The 14149-nt window shown below is 38.5% G+C and overlaps 1 protein-coding gene across 3 annotated transcripts in view; it reads right to left on the minus strand.

Annotated features, from left to right (window-relative positions):
* The window catches only part of SLC39A12 (solute carrier family 39 member 12), a 77112-nt gene that overhangs the window by 19500 nt on the left and 43463 nt on the right, over positions 1-14149 (minus strand). The window lies entirely within an intron of this gene.

The raw sequence follows: 14149 nt of genomic DNA on the forward strand, positions 1-14149 counted from the left end.
AGCTACAATAAACAAGAGTGTGGTCCTGGCATAAAGATAGATGTATGGACAAATGGAACACGGTAGAGGGCCCAGAAAATAAATTCTTGCATACACAGGCAATGATTTTTGACAAGAGTGCCAAGACAATTTAATGGGGTAAAGAACAGTCCTTTCAACAAATGGTATTGGGAAATCCGTATATCGTCATTCAAAAGAATGAAGTTGGACTCCCTCACCACATACAAAAAAGAAGATACATAAATTGTCAATAAGCACAAGAAAAGATGCTTAACATCACTAATCATTAGGGAAATGCAAAAGAAAATCACAATGAGATACCCCTTCACCCCCATTAGGATTGCTGTTTTCAAAATAACAGAAAATCAAAAGTGTTGGTGAGGATGTGGAGAAAATGGAACCCTCGGGCACTGTTAGTAGGAATGTAAAATAGTACAACCACCATGGAAAACAGTGAGGCAGTTTTTCAGATAATTAAAAATAGAATTACCATATGATCCATCAACTCTACTGCTGGATACATACACAAATGAATTGAAAGCCAGAGTTTGAAGAGATATTTGTACACCCACGCTCACAGCAGCACTATTCACAGGCGGCAAAAAGTGAAAGCAACTCAAGTGTCCATTGATGGATAACTGGATAAATAAAATGCTGTAAATACATACCATGCAAAATTCTGACACGTGCTATGACATGGATGAGTCTTGAAGACTTTATGCTAAGTGAAATAAGCCAGTCACAAAAGGAAAAATATTGTATGATTCTACTTACATGAGGTACCTAGAGTAGTCAAATTCATAGAGACAGTAAGTAGAATGGTGGTTGCCAGGTGGTAGGGGCCGGGGTTTGGGGAGTTAGTGTTTAGTGAGTATGGAGCTTGAGTTTGGGATGATGAAAAAAGTTCCAGAGATAGATGGTGGTACAGTGTGAATGTACTTAATGCCATTGAACTTTACACCTAAAAATGGTTAAAATGGTACATTTTATGTTATGAATATTTTAGTGGAATAAACACACACATACACTCTAAGGTTTCACAAGCTTTCCTTTGACTAACTTTAGCTTATTATAATATTACAATAAGCAGCATTCAGATTATATCTAAGAAACTATGGGATAAGAAGAGGTGTCATTTACTGCCTTGTAAGGATTTTCATTAGTTTGCTTTGAGAAACATGAACTTCTGGGTTAGGTTTAGATCTCAAAGTTCCAGAGCATAAATGTTACAGACTGAATGTTGTGTTCGCTCAAAATTCCTATGCTGAAACCCTACCCCTCAAGGTGATGGTATTAGGAGGCAGTGCCTCTGGGAGGTAATTAGGATTAGAGAAGGTCATGAGGACAGAGCCCTCATCAACGGGATTATTGCCCATGTACAAGTCCTGAGAGAGCTTGCTTCTCTCTACTCTCCGCCATGCCAAGTGAAGATACAAGAAGGAAGTCATCCACCAACACGGTTTGAAGTCTTCACCAGACATTAAATCAGCCAGTCCCTTCATTTTGGACTTCCTGGCCTCCAGAACTGCGAGAATAAATGTTTGTTGTATAGGCCAGCCAATCTATGGGTTTTTTTTGTTATAGCAGCCAAACGGACTAAGACAATAAACTCAGCCCTCATGTTCTCACACTTCATTAAGAACTATAAAACAATCCATTTCTAGAGTATCAGAATCACTTCTTTCTATAGTCTGCAGTGTGGACCACTTTGAATTTCTTTGTGACTGCCTACTGTATCAAGATGAAGAGGAGTTTAGAGGTTCCTGTCCTTTAAAGATCCTGGCTGTCCCTCTGGCTGGACCTTGTTGGGAAAGTGGCCTATCCACAGAGATGAGGTTTTATCTGCTACAGAATGTCAGGAAGGCCCTGCTGGATTTCTCTTTCTACAGTATGCTGGAGAATGAAAATCTGCTCTGGAATATTTGCATTGTATAAAATTATAAAAATATTGTATCAATTCTTGCTTTTAACAATCTCCCAACATTTTAATTCAATAGCAGTTTGGATGTGGCTTCAACATAATCTCTCCTTTTGGTTATTGTGTAAGTTTTCCCCTTCCTTCATTTCCTTGATTATCCCTTTTGACAGCAATGTAAAGGGGAACCTAATAATGGGTTCTATTTTAGCATCATGTTTGTTTTAATAGGAAGACCCGCAACACAGATTACTAGTTGACTCAACAATATCTTGAAATTGAGAGATTTGTTCCCATTGACAGAGGTCCTGTTTTGAACTTAGGTCTTTTTAAGTTAGTAGCTGTGTTCACAAAACAGCTGAATACAGCAGTTTTAATTTTCCTTATCAAACCAGTGAGGACCACTGCTCTTTGCAAACTGGAAGCTTATCTGAAGGTTATTTTTTAAAATCCAGCATTAGATATTTTATTTGTTAAATATTCAAATACAGGCTATTATAGTCTTCTACCTTCTTGATAGTACCTTCCCAAGGGAATTTATGAAGCAGGTTGCAGCAGAAAATAAATGAAAATTTCTCTTTTGAAAACTGAGTTATAAGACAAAGACCACAGCATTGACATACAATTAGGGGAGACAAAAATGTTACCCACTTGTAACTTGTATTTAACAATTCACTTCATTTTCTCCTTAGGGAAAGCAATTCAGTTAGACAAATTCCCAATTTTTAATTTTTATTTTTTTTGCTGAGGAAGATTTGCCCTGAGCTAACATCCACTGCCAATCTTCCTCTTTTTTTTTTTTGCATGTGAGCCACCACCACAGCACAGCCACTGAAAGATGAGTGGTGGAGGTCTGTGCCTGGGAACTGAACCCAGGCCACTGAAACAGAGTGTGCGAGTGTGCCAAACTTAACCACTAGGCAACCGGGGATGGCCTGACAGACTCTTAATTGTATAGCTCAGCAAAGAGAGCCATTAGCAAGCTTTAGAATTTTCCTATGAAATGGATTGCTTTGGAAGATATATTCACGCATGTGTGTGTGCATGCATGAGCATGGTTTGACAGACTTGCTAGAAGAAAAGAGACATAAAGAGCAGAAAAATACAAGCATTTCTGGTGGTCAATTTTTGTAAATTATGTAACTCAGCATTCACCAAAATTGTGTCTATTAATCATTTTCTCAGTAGAAAATATCTAAGCGTAGGATTTGACTGATTTTTAGAGAAAGAGAATAAAAAGAGAGTAGAAATCTTACCAAACTGTTGGTAAGAATGATTCATGCTTTTTGCTTTTGTGAAGACATAATTGTGAATGTTGAATTATATTAGTTTTGCTGCCTGAAATGATTTTTAAATGGTTGTCACTTTTTTCACAGAAATACAGTATTTAAAATGATGTCAATTGCACTCATTGATTTCAAGTAGAGTATTTTTTGGAAGCAAACAGGTATATCAAGGTTATTTTATATGTTTTTTCCCCAAACAAAATATCCCCTTTCTATGGAAGGATGTTGTTAAAAGGGCATTATACCTAAGTATTGCCAAATTTAAAGGAAAGGATAGCCTCCTTGTTTTTTGGTTGGAGACAGAACTCATTTACCAAAAATGAGAGTTTTTTAATCAGCTTGGTGATTGTAGATTACTGGCTGAATTGCATTGGATTTATCTATATTTCTCTGAGACAGAGAGACTCAATCACACTCAATGAATCTGAAGATAAAGAAAGAATGATGGGGAGGAGGGAATAGGATTAATATTCTAAAAGTGTAGGATACTATTTTACTTTAATTTTATAGTCATGTGATTAAGGAAAGAGGGAAAGTCTAGCTAAAAAGGTAGCTGTTTTGTCAATCAACTTTTAATCTTTTCACCCAATTCACTATCTTGAAGCTGTTACATTGACTGAACTAACATTACTGTGGAGAAGCCAATGGATGCTCTTCATTTGGGCTACTGATAATCTTATTTATTGACTGGGTTTACTACTCAGATATTATTCTTGTGTTTGAGTATAGTTTAAAAGCAGACTAGTCTAAATTCAAATTACAAATACTCTTCACCTTGGCTTTCGTACGAGGAAAATTATCTGGAAATTGGAAAATGCTCCAGGCAAAAGTCTAGCTGTGCAATTACTTTGGGGAGACACTTCCCAGAAGAGGACAGATAAGTAAATTGCTCTGACCCCTCTTCAATCTGGCTGTCCCCACTCCCCATTATTACATAAGCAGAATAAAGATAGAAGGAATACCAATAACAGTCTGGAAGAGGAAGAGAAGTTTTAAAAGAGCACCCAAAAAAAGTGCAGAGGAGAGGGGTAAGAGATCCGGAAAACTGTGTAATAAGGGAGATTGGTGGAGGGGAGGGGCCTAGAAATAAGGTATAATCTGAGTTGATTCACCTTGATGCGCACAGAGGGGGCCTGAGTTTTGTTTTGTTTTGGCATGAACTGGTGAGGCACTTCCTTCTCTGCTACCTACCTCTCTGCGTTACAGCTCTTCCACTCCCAGCTCGGGTGCTGTTAACATATTAGATTCTGGGCAGTTGTCCAGTTCTCTCAACTCTAGGGACACCTCTAGTTACATCCATAGTGATGGCCCTTAGAGGTTTCTATGGGCTTGTTGCTATGGAAACAGTATGCAGGGATCTAAAACCTTAAGAAAACTGCCTAAAGCCTTGAAACTTGTCTCAGGTCCCAAATAAACCTTTCTGTGGCATAACTTATGTTTTTTTATATGAATTAATGTATTTAAACAATAAGTAATATTTGTTAAAAATAAAGTCTCTCTTATCCAAACTGCTAAAAAAACAATACTTCCAGGGCTTGTCTTTTTCCTTCTATTTGAGAAATTTTGTATCTTTAGAGAAGATGGATATGAGAAATCCTCTAGACTTGCAGTTCTGAGAATTTTCTTAGAAGGAACTTTTGGTTCCTTCTAAGAAATGAAACAGAATGAGATGCTCCTATGTAGCTGCTTCCATTCCCAAGCAGATCTGAACCAAGTTTAGTAGCACATGGATATATTAGTTTTCTATGGCTGATATTAACAAATTACCACTAACCTGGTGGCCTGAAACAACACAAGTTTGTAGGTCGGAAGACTGACCTGGGTCTCACCAGGCTAAAATTAACGTGTCTGCAGGGCTAGTCTCCCTTCTGGAGGCTCGGGGGGGGGGGCAATCTGTTGCCTTGCCTTTTCCAGCCTCCAGAGGCTGCCTACATAGCTCTTGGCCCTCTTACTCCATCTTCAAAGTCAGCAACAACACGGAATCTCTCTGAATCTTCCTTCTGTCTGCCCATCTCTTTCACTTACCACAGCTGGAGAAGTTTTTCCACTTAAAGATTCATGTGATTAGATTGGGACCATCTAAATAGTCCAGGATAATATCCCCATTTCAAGGTCCTAAACTTTAATCACATTTGCAAAGTGCCTTTGACATGTAAAATAACATAATTCACAGGTAAACAAGATTAAGACACATATATCTTCGGGGGGGGGGAAGCATTATATCTATAGAGAACAAATCTCATTAAATCTTTGTAGCAAACATGGGAGTATGAAAAAGACAGCAAACCCATAGATCCTGTTATAAATAAGATTTAGAGAAAGGAGATAAACAAGACAAATAGATACTAACATATTAATCACAGAGATTGCTGACTACCTTAGACACCTCTTTTGTTACGTGATACTTCAAATACTCTATCAAGGCGCCACCACTTACTTTCTACAGATAGGTGGAAGATAAAAAAAATGGAAAAGATATTCTGTGCAAACAGTAAGGAGAAAAACAGATGTGACTATGTTAACATCAGACAAAGGAGATCTCGAGACAAGAAGTTTTACCAGAGATAAAGAGGGACCTTTCAGCATGGTAAAAATATCAATTCATCAAGAAGACATAACAACCCTAAATATGCATGCATCTAATAACAGAAATTCAAATCCATGAAGCAAAATTGATAGAACAAAGAAATAGGCAAAGTCACAAATATAAGCCAATATTTTAACATCACTGCCTCAATAATTAACTGAACAAGTGAAGAAATAAATCAGAATGGAATTTGAAAACATGAACAACACTATCAACCAGCCTGACTTAATTGACATTCACAGAACCTGGCATCCTGTATTTTTCAAATGCACATACGGCCATTCACTGGGAGAGACCACATGCTGGACCATAAAACAAGTCTAAAAACATTTCAAAGTACTTAAATAATATATAATATATTCTCTGACTATGAAGAAATTAAATTAAAATCAATAACAAAAAGATATTTCAAAATGTTACAAATATCGAGAAATTAGGCAACATACTTCCATATAACACATGGATCAAATAGGAAAAAAGTTACATGAGAAATTTAAAAACATTTCAAAATGATTGGTAATGAAAACACAATATATTAAAATATATGGGAATCAGCTAAAGCAGTGCTTAGAAGGAAATTTATTGCTTAAAATGCTTATATTAGAAAAGATAGAAAGATTCAAAATCAGTGATGTATCATTCCACCCGATAAAGCAAGAAAATAAACAGAAAATTAAATGCAACATAAGTAGAAGGAGGGAAATAATAGAGATAAGAGCAGAAACAATTGAGAAAATCCTGAAACAATGGTAAACAACCATTGCCAGTTGTTCCTCTTGTGGACTATGTACTTCCTTTTCCTACAAACTTTAGCACTGTCAGATCACAGATCCCTGTTCTTGAGGGGAAAACATCAGGGAATATTTCCACTGAACATGAAGCTATGACTATCACCTGGTCATTTGAGCTTTTCATGTCAATGGATTAATCAATAGAGAAAGAAGTTTCAAAAACCTCCCAACAAACAAAAGTGCAGGACCACACAGATTCATTGGTGAATTCTATGAAACATTCAAAGAAAAATCAATACCAATCCTTCTCAAACTCTTCCAAAAATCTAAGAGGAAGGAATTCTTTCCAACTCATTTTACAAGGCCAGCATTACTCTGATACCAAAACCAGACAAGGACATCACAAGAAAATAAAATTATAGGCCAGAATCCCTGATGAACATAGATGTAAAAATCCTCAAAAATTATTAAACTAGCAAACTGAATTCAGCAAGGCAATAAAAGGATTATAGAGCGATCTCATCAAGATGGCAGTGTAGGCAGAATCTGAGCTCATCTCCTCCCACGAACACAACCAGGTTACAACTATTTTTGGAAAAATTACCCTGGATAAAAAACTGAAAACTGGATTAAAAGAACCCCCACAACAAGGGACAGTCCTGACTAAGGTGGAAGAGGCAGAAATTCCTTCTGGAGAGAAAAAAAGCCACCTTCAGGAGCAGTGGAGTTTCTCGGCTGGCCAGGAGGGAGCCACTCTAAGGTATGCAGCCCACCCTGGAGGAGTGAGGTCCTGAGTGGGGGCCAATACTGCTATAAGCATCCTTCCGACTGAGCACAACTGAGACGAGGGCCTTACTCTCTGGCTTTGCTGGCTATTAACTGCAGTGGGGAATAACCACAGAAAAGCTATTGGATGAAGGCAAAAAGACCTGGGTCTTAAAGGGCCCATGCACAAACTCACCCATCTCAGCAAGCTAAAATCACCAGAAAGAAGGCTGACAGTCATTTGCTGAAAAGAGACTCACCTAGTAGGCTCTGGGTGCATCTCAGTGAGAGGAGAGACCTCTCTGGAGATGGATACATTGGTGGTGGCCATTGTTGTCACCTAGTCCAGGCTTGCTGACACAAGTAGGCAGATGCCATTGAAGTTCTTCCCCTGGCCTGTTAGCCCAGGGGTCTGCCACACCCATTAGAGCACAGATTTAATCTAGGTCAGCCAGGGCAGGCAGCCCGCCCTAGGGACTGGCCCCACCCAACAGCAAGCCCTCAGGCTACTTGTCGGCCTGCATTGACGGGGTGCCTTGATCCTCTATAAGCAGGTGAGTATGTCCACCTCTGTGGGGCAGGGCCTGTGTGAGGAGCAGGTGAACTGTGGCAGGCATTGGTGGAGAGGTGGGGGCCTCTGAAGTGTGGCATTGGGGTATGCTCCAGGGGGTTGAGAAGTTTGCATGGACCAGGACTGTGTTGGCAGTGTGTGTGGTCCTGTGGGGGGTGGGGCTTATCAATGGCAGAAGACCTGTGCTTCACAAATAGCCATAAAAAGGATCAGCCCCACCTGCCAAAGCCTGAAACAATTGAGCGTTCGTGCCTAGGGCCAACCCCACTCAGCTGCACTCCTAAGAGAACTGACAACAGCCTTGTAGGCCTGAGGCCTATCGCAACTGTAAGCCCCTGAGCCTAGCAACCAGCTACACTGGGTACCTACCTAATTAACAGGAAAACTGCAACAGGAGTGTGCTGTTAAACCTTGTAGTCAATTGTGCTGGGGCTCCCCAAACTGGATTTACAATCATCTGGCCTGGGAAGGAAAGACTAGATTCCCTGGGTACCTGCTTTAAGAGCAACCCCAGGACCAGATGGCTTCCCTGGTGAATTCTACCAAACATTCAAGGAAGATTTAATACCTTTCCTCAAATTCTTCCAAGAAATTGAAGAGGAGTGGAGGCTTCCTAACTCATTCTATGAAGCCAACATTATCCTGATACCAAAACCAGACAAGGACAACACAAAAAAAGAAAATTACAGGCCAATATCACTGATGAACATCGATGCAAAAATCCTCAACAAAATACTAGCAAATCAAATACAACAATACATTAAAAACATCATACATCATGATCAAGTGGGTTTCATTCCAGGGATGCAGGGATGGTTCAACATCCACAAATCGATTGATGGGATACACCACATTAACAAAATGAAGAATAAAAATCACATGATCATCTCAATAGATGCAGAGAAAGCTTTTGACAAGATACAGCATCCATTTATGACAAAAACTCTAAATAAAATGGGTATACAAGGAAAATACTTCAACATGATAAAGCCCATATATTACAAACCCACAGCAAATATCACTCTCCATGGAGAAAAACTGAAAGCTATCCCTCTAAGAACAGGAACCAGATCAGGATGCCCACTGTCACCACTCTTATTTAGCATAGTATTGGAAGTCCCAGCCAGAAAAATCAGGCAAGAAAAAGAAATAAAAGAGATCCATATTGGAAAAGAAGAAGTGAAACTGTCACGCTTTGCAGATGACATGATTTTATATAGAGAAAACCCTAAAGAATCCACTGAAAAACTTTTAGAAATATAAATGAATACAGTCAAGTCACAGGATACAAAATCAACATACAAAAATCAGTTGCGTTTCTATACAGTGACAACAAAGTAGCAGAAAGAGAAATTAAGAATACAATCCCATTTATAATTGCAACAAAAAGAATAAAATACCTAGGAATAAAATTAATGAAACAGGTGAAAGATCTGTACACCGAAAACTATAAAACTGTTGAAAGAAATTGCAGAGGACACAAAGAAATGAAAGATATTCTGTGCTCTTGGATTGGAAGAATTAACATAGTTAAAAGTCCGTACTTCCTAAAGCAATCTATAGATTCAACACAATCCCTATCAAAGTTCCAACAACATTTTTCACAGAAATAGAACAAAGAATCCTAAAATTTATATGGAACAACAAAAGACCCTGAATAGCCAAAGGATTCCTGAGAAAAAGAACAAAGCTGGAGGTATCACACTCCCTGATTTCAAAATATACTACAAAGCTATAGTAACCAAAACAGCATGGTAGTGGCACAAAAACAGACACACAAATCAATGGAACAGAATCGAGAGCCCAGAAATAAACCCACACATTTATGGACAGCTAATATTTGACAAGGGAGCCAAGAGCATACGATGGAGAAAGGAGAGTCTCCTCAATAAATGGTGTTTATTTATTGTAAAAGTAGACCATTCCCTTACACCATGCACAAAAATCAACTCAAAATGGATTAAAGACTTGAATGTAAGGCCCAAAACCATGAAACTCCTAGAAGAAAACATAGGCAGTACGCTCTTTGACATCAGTCTGAGAAGCATATTTTCAAGTCCCATGTCTGGCCAGGCAAGGGAAACAAAAGAAAAAATGAACAAATGGGACTACATCAAACTAAAAAGCTTCTGCACAGCAAAGGAAACCATCAACAAAACGAAAAGACAACCTAACAATTGGGAGAAGATATTTGCAAACCATATATCAGATAAGGGGTTAATATTCAAAATTCAGAAAGAGCTCATACATCTCAACAACCAAAAAACCAACAATCCAATAAAAAGATAGGCAAAAGATCTGAAGAGAGATTTCTCCAAAGAAGATATACAGATGGCCAACAGGCATATGAAAAGATGCTCAACATCATTAGCTATCAGGGAAATGCAAATCAAAACTACAATGAGATATCACCTCACTCTGGTCAGAATGGCTATAATTAACAAGACAGGAAACAACAAGTGTTGGAGAGGATGTGGAGAGGATGTGGAGAGAAGGGAGCCCTTGTACACTGCCGGTGGGAGTGCAAACTGGTTCTGCCACTATGGAAAGCAGTATGGAGTATCCTCAGAAAATTAACAAGATCTACCATATGATCCAGCTATCCCACTGCTGCGCATTTACTCAAAGATCTTGAAAACACAAATGCATAAAGATATGTGTACCCCTATGTTCATTGCAGCATTATTCACAATAGCCAAGACTTGGAAGCAACCTAGGTGCCCATCACGGGACAAATGGATAAAGAAGATGTGGTATTTATACACAATGGAATACTACTCAGCCATAAGAAATGATGATATCCTGCCATTTGTGAAAACATGGATAGACCTTGAGGGTACTATGCTAAGTGAAATAAGTCAGAGGGAGAACGTCAAATACCCTATGATCTCACTCATAAGTAGAAGATAAAAACAATGACAAACAAACACATAGCAACAGAGATTGGATTTGTGGTTACCATAGGGGAAGGGGGGAGAGGGGAGGGTAAAAGGGGTGATTAGACTCACATATGAGTTGATGGACTATAATTAGTTTTTGGGTGGCGAACATGATGTAATCTACACAGAATTCAAAATATATTAAGATGTACACCTGAAAACTATATAATGTTATAGTCCAATGTTACTGCAATAAAAAAATAAATTAAAAAATAAAAAAGAAATCCAGTTCAGCCAAAGCACAGCCTGAAGATGAGGAGAATCAACATTGGGTGCTGGAGGACAAAGATGACAAATATCATCTATTGCCTGAAGATCAGCAGAGTTTGGAGCTTCCACTAACCATTTTGTATTAAGTCTTTGTGGAGTTTTTGTCTGGCTGCCAACATGAAGGGACTTTGGGATAGACAGGACTTAAAAGTAAAGGAGAGCATGCGCATATTTGAGTGGTGAAGGGGTCAACTGCTAATGGGCAGTACTTTTGTGCTGGTTTATAGTCTCTCAGCCCCATCTCACCCCAGCTACTGCTGCAGAGATCAGTTCCAAGGAGGCGTTGATTGGTTTTGCACAGAGCCTTTCTTCAGCCACACACTGCATGCCTCTTTCTCCTGCCCTGGGCGTCTCCAGTGTGATGTCATAGGACCACCATGGGAAATCCCTTGGCACTCAAGCATGCATAACCTGGAAGTGTAGGGGGATAATGCTTTTGGGGCCAGCTTTGAACAATGGGGACAGGAGCCACCTCAGAAGGTCCTGTGTGATGGATCCCCCATACTGGTGGTCAACTTAACAAAAACACATCATTTTATAGATTTTTCATCCTTCTCTGTTTCGCTCCATCTGCCCTTCACTCCTGCTCCCTGGAATCACCTCCAAGATGAACTGCCTTTGTCTTAGCCTCCACTTGGGGGAAATCCAGGCTAGGACACTGATCTTTGTAACAGAGGATGAATTTCCTCAGGCCACCCAGAGCTGCATTCATTCTTAACTTTCTTTAGAAACCATTCAGTGCAACTGGGAGTTTGTGTTCTTGGATAAGGCAATACCACTTTGGAGCATTTAAGCTGGTAGATTTCCCTAGAGAAGACTTTCTTTTTCCTTGACTTCATTGCTAATGGCTCCATTTTTGCCCCTAGTTCTTTTCCTTTTTGGAATTTGAAATTACATGCCCAATTTCTTTGAAACAAACAAGCAAAGCAAAAATCCAGCTAATCTTTTCACATTAACCCTGCTCAAAAGGGGCCTGGTAAATTTCCAGGGTTTAGTAAATCACCAGTGTAGGCAAGTATTCTCTCTTACCCTTTATTTGCTGTCATTTATTTTCTTTGCTGTTTTACAGAGTCATGAAACCTTGTTTTCTTCCCTTTAAATGACAAAAGACTATTTTCTTTGGCACAGCCCCAGAACACAGCAACAGTTAAACTTACTCCTCTGTGAAAGCGTTGTGTTTGTTTAGAAGTTACTCAAAAGGCCGTGAGAGCAGGCGACCTGGATTTTAGGAAGTAGCCCCGGGAAACTCAGAGTATTTTCTTTCCTGTCTTTCTGCCAGAATGCTGCTTTTTTCCTTGGCTGATAGTAATTTGCAATAAGGTCAAGATTTATTCTTGTTGGAATCTCATAGAATATTCTCCACATTGCTTTCTTACAAGCAATTGCTTATCCTTACAAGACCAAGAGGAGAAACATCTGGGGGACAATGACATATTTAGTTAGGGTTCTACATGACAAATCATTCTTGATAATCTTCCAGGTCAATTTCGGGAGAGCAGATTCCCTAACAACACCAAAAAGGATTGACTACATACATATACATCCGTTGGACTTGAAGAGAGGTCTAGATTATGTTCAAAGACAAAGTAAACTTCAAAAGAATACAGCAACTGCCCCCAACTGACTCATAAAGAGAAAAGAAATCAGAATAGAAAGCTGAAAATCAGGAGGCTCGAGAGTGAGTTTGAGAACTTATATACAGACATTTTAAACAAAAGGTAGCTTGCAACATCCAATGATGAGCGACAGTGTACTTTTCAAGTCACACCACGCTAGAAATCCAGATTTCTCACGCTAGAAATCGCAGAATTCTGTAACATTGAGCACGGCTTGGGGATTGGGGTTTAGAAAAGGGGGTAGAATTTACCCCACTTTTTAGCTATCTTCACTATCAAGATTAGGAAATTTCCTGAGTATCATAAATAATATGTAAGAACATTTCTAAACATGGAAGTACATTTTGGTGTTCACCTCATCTATTTCAATTTCATGAGAATTAAGAAAAACAACTGGAAAGTCAGAAGCATTTATGCTGGGGTTTAAAATGGTGACACTTAGACAATCCCCTTGCTGACATCTACTTCAAGAAATCACTGTTATTCTGGTTGTATCAGCACAGGTTTCTGTCTTCCAGATTTTTTTCCTTGTGATACATTTCTTTTTATTTACTTCCAGGACAATAGCGGGATTCTGTCGCATCCTTAGGCAATACCGATGGTCCTATTCCACATATTATCCTCAAGATTGTTTATTTTACTTTTCTGCTCCAGGATACATGTAATCACATATTCTGCTTCTGTTCTGACTGGCTTTCTATTGATTTTTAGTCTTAAATATTTCTTCTGTTAATGTATGTCATTTTTATTTGCCTTATCCTACCCATGAGAAAGGATAATCATTACAACTTTCGCCTTAAGACATTTAAGTTGTAAGCAAGTCTAAAGGAAGATGACCTTAAAAAAAAAACTGGTTTACCTTGCAGAGACCAGAATTTAAGAGGCAAAAAGATGTAAATATTCCCAGGTTCAATTTCTTCATACGATTATGGAGAATGAAAAGTGATGACTAAGTTACCATTAATGTCGGCAAGGAGCTCTTTAATAAATACATGTTGCAACTTTACAGACCCAATACTATAATAATCTTTCTCATTTCACCAGCATGATAGCCTTTTGACAATTATAACTTAAATGATAGATGAAATAGTCGATGAAATCATTATTTTTAAAAATACGGTTGGTTAATTAAGTCAAACAGCTACTTAATTTAACGACAAATTCAGTTGAAGTATTTTCCAAGCATAAACTAAATAGCTGGCTCTTTAACAGAACTTCTCATTTTTCAGCTGGCAATGCAATCATCATCTACAGATGCAGAGCCATAGCAGAATGAAGTGATGATCACTTTTTGACAATTATAAAAGTTTCATTCATTCCACTTAAATTCACTAAAAGAATGTCAATTTTTTTTTAGGTCTTTATGCTTTAATTATTTTTAACTTTTTATTAGGTTTATGATACTTTACAACCTTGTGAAATTTCAGTTGTACATTATTGTTTGTCAGTCGTGTTGTAGTTGCACCACT

Source organism: Equus asinus, chromosome 29 (genome assembly GCF_041296235.1).
Source record: "Equus asinus isolate D_3611 breed Donkey chromosome 29, EquAss-T2T_v2, whole genome shotgun sequence".
Classification (NCBI taxonomy): Eukaryota; Metazoa; Chordata; class Mammalia; order Perissodactyla; family Equidae; genus Equus; species Equus asinus.